This window comes from Myotis lucifugus, unplaced genomic scaffold, assembly GCF_000147115.1.
Source record: "Myotis lucifugus unplaced genomic scaffold, Myoluc2.0 scaffold_94, whole genome shotgun sequence".
NCBI classification, from domain to species: Eukaryota; Metazoa; Chordata; class Mammalia; order Chiroptera; family Vespertilionidae; genus Myotis; species Myotis lucifugus.
Genome location: NW_005871142.1, coordinates 1148789 through 1152658, shown reverse-complemented (window position 1 = coordinate 1152658; position 3870 = coordinate 1148789).

Here is a 3870-nt window from a genome sequence, read left to right as displayed (position 1 = left end):
GCCTTGGGGGTGGGTTGGACGTGGGGAGGTCAAGAAGGGGGATTCTCCAGGGCGGTACCTAGATCTCCGGTCTGAGGAACTAGAGGACAAGGTGCTGCTACCATCGTGCCGGCAGCCCGGGGCGGTGGCAGGTGTGGTGGGGAAGGTTGAGTTTTGTTCAGGACCAGGCTTGGGGCTCCTGAGACTTGGCAGTGGTTGGTGGCAGGTAGGGAGGTAGGTGTGCGGGTCTGGCTCTCGCTTGGAGGAGAGACCAGGGTCAGACATGAACATTTTGGAGGGTTCATCCCAGGGAGACTGAGGGAGAGTCTAAGACAGTGGTTCTCAACCGTCATAATGCCGCGCCCCTTTAATACAGTTCCTCATGTTGTGACCCAACCATAAAATTATTTTCGTTGCTACTTCATAACTGTAATGTTGCTACTGTTATGAATCGTAATGTAAATATCTGATATGCAGGATGGTCTTAGGTGACCCACAGGTTGAGAACCACTGCCTTAGAGGTAAGGGACAGGGACAGGCTGGGAAGCCAGCCGGCGGCCACCGTCCCTCACGGCCCTGCTGCTGCTCTGGCTGCCACTGTGCCCTGGCTCCCAGGGGCTGCTCTGCTGGGGATGGTGATTTCCTGTGGACCCTCCCCGGGGACTGGCTGAGTCCACACTGGAGGTAATAAAAGGGGCGTAAACACAGAGAAACCACGCGTCTCCACGGTCCGCTCCATACGTGCTTGCTTGTCTCCAAGCTCCTCGGTCCCGCCCTTCAGGGTGAGTCTCTGAGTAACGAGATGGAACCCGGGTCCTTCCCGGCCCCTCCCTCCTCTGTCCCGAGCGCCCCTTCCTCCAGCCCCTCGTTTCTGAACGATGAGCCAAGAAGACCTTAAATTTGCTTCAAGTCGAGATCATTTACAGAATCACATTTAATCCGTGTTTATTAACATCTGCTGTGCCCAGGCACTGCTGCGTGGATAAAAATGGTGAGGGAGGCACGGTCAGAACTTCCTCCCTCGGGCACTTCTAGTCGAGGGGAGGAGACAAGAGAGAGATGGGATTATGATGTGGATGTGACAGACGCTAAAATAGAAGGCGGTCCAAAATCTCAGATGAGGCCAGGTGAGGGAGGGATATGCTGAGGAGAGTCAGGGGAGGACTAGGGCGAGTGGAATACATGATATGTAGCAAGGCTATGGGCAGGCGCAGGGCATTGAGGGCATTTGGGGAAGAAGAAACAGGGAAGAGGAGTTATTGGGGGAATGAGAAATGGTTTCCATGACCGGGGGATATTGCATAAGTGTTGGGCGTGTGTGTGTGTGTGTGTGTGTGTGTGTGTGTGTGAGAGAGAGAGAGAGAGAGAGAGAGAGAGAGAGAGAGATCGGGGCGGACAGGCATGGGGATAGGTGATGCAGGAGGTGGGTGTGATGGCTAAGCTGCCAGGGTGGAGGGCCCGGGAAGAGTGTGAGGTCGGCGATCCGCCTTCGTCGTGTGTGCCGGAGAGCTTTCTCAGTCTCTTCCACTCCTGCTGTCAGGAGATGAGCTGAGACAAAAATATCCTTATTCTTCTTGCGTTGGAAAATGAAAGCCGGGGCTGAAATCTCACCAGACTCTGCCGGTTCTGCTCCCCACTGCCCGGATGTGAGAGCGGCAGCTCCCAGCACCAGCGGCTTGAGGAGTGTGTGCCAGGGGTCCCCCTGGGTTCTTGGGGCAGAACTGAGAAAGTTAAAATTCTCTCTGAGTCACTCGGGCCCTGTGTATGGGCCCGATCCAATAACTACCTCCTGGAAGTAACAAAATTTACGATGTTTTCCGACTCATGTTCTCGTTGCCATGACCTTTAGTTCCCTTTAGGCGTGTCTTCCTCAGGAAATGTCATGGGGCTCTGACCTAAGACAGCTGGGCTGGGCCTCCTCCAGCCCCTGTGGACACATCCCAGGGCTGGGTGCTGCAGGGTTGGAGGAACCAGCTTGCACCTGGATCTGCTCAGAGCTTGGTCATTGTTGAGGAATTTCAGAGAAGGGATATAAACAAACCCATGCCCTGGCCCTGGATTCAGGTCCCAGGCAGTGCGTGTGATGCCTGGCCCAGCTCTCCTCAACCAGCTCTTTATTGGATGCTCCACCCAATTAGCTGGAGGCACGGGTGGGTGGGAATGGGGGCAGAGGAAAGGCATGGGGGAGATGAAGCATGCTGGCGATGAGGCAGATGGGGTGGCATCGCCAGCCTGTGGAGTGCAGTGCCCACGCGTGACCGGTCGATGTAAACAGTGCCGCCTAGACAGTCTCCCTACAAGGCTGGGAAGAGGTCATAGGACCAGACCGTCGCTGTTTGCGGGGAAAGGGGGACTGTGACCCCTGGATCTTGGGGGGTGGGTGCTGTAACAATCAGAGAGAGTGGCCTGGAAGCACCTTGGAAGGGCTTCTGAGCTCCTGGCCAAAGGGTTTCAGAGGTTCTCTCAGGAGATAACCATCCTGCAGTGGGTAGAGGGAGGAGGTGGTGCGTGCCGAGCTGGGACCCCTGCGTGAGCACCTGCCCAGGTCTCCCGCTGGGTCAAAGGCAGTGCTGTAGGTCTCCTCTGCCAGGGCTGACGAGGCCCAGGGGGTCCACGTGATGCTGCCAAGATACTTACCTGCTTCTCAAGAAGCTCGGAGCTCCAGTGCCCTTTCACAGATGGGAAGTGGCAGGTGTGGGGGCTGTCGAGGGAGATGGCTGCTCGGGCCGGTTCAGGCATCCTTCTCCCTGGCTCTGACTGTTTGTTTCCAAGTCGCCGTGAACGCCGTAAACCACTGCTTGTCACTTTGCCAAATTCCCGTGCTCTTACTTAAGCGTGATTCACGCGCTGGATGGTTTTGACATTTGAAGATTACTTGATTCTTTGGGCAATTTTCTTCTTCGCCGTCAAGAAAACGCCTGCAGCTCTCTCTTTCGTTTGGGAAAAGGTGAGGCCCGGGAAGTAGATAATGAACTCGCCGGACCTGGGGACGCTGGGCCGGGTGCTCTTGTGGGGCGTGGAAGACCTATAAGGCTTTCGCTCCTAAAAGGATGGCGGCAACTCCTCAACTTGATAATTCGCCTTCAGAACCCCACAGGCTCTGAGTTGGTCCTATGGGGCCGTCTCTGGGTAGAAGTCAACCATGGGACCGGCCCCAGGGTGGGGAGGCCCTTGGGTGGCCGCTGCCCTAACGATGCCCACATGCTTTGCGACCCTTCTCCTCTGTGGCAAAGGGCCTGTCACTCCAGACCCAGGGACCTGGTTTGTCACAGTCTTGTTCTTTCCACTCCGCTGAGCCCTTTGGTCTCCATCCCTAGGGAGAGGTCAGTTAAGATTTCATGTCATTATCCCCTCACTTATTAAGCTCCACCTCCTTTTCCCTCTCCCCCAACCACCCAGCACCCCTCCCCCAATGCCCATGGACCCAGTGGTGAGAAGCCACCAGTTCACGTAGGGCTCCTTCCAAAGTCTTTGTTCATTGTTCCTGTGAGCTCCCCATCTGAAAACTGCCCCTCACTCTCCACCCACATCCACTGCTCCAAACTTGGCGTTCAAAGCCCACAGCCTGTCTAAGGTGCGTGGCCAGGGGATTGCACTCTGCCGATGATCTGAGGAGAGGCTGCTGCCCTCACGGACGTCGGCAAACCCCATGCCCGAGCCCCTCGGCCCTCCCAGGTGTGGGTTCCCCGGATGGAGTCCACGCCACCAAAGCCCTTGGCGACAGGACTCTTCAAGGCAGGATACAGGATTAGGGATAATTTCATTTCGAAAGAAAGAGGCTGAGGAGCGACTTGATTGTCTTTGAAGGATGCTCTGTGGAACTGAGATGAGCTGTTCTCCTCACCGACAGAGAGGACTAAGAGGGTCTCAAAGGAGCGAGTGACGTGTCCG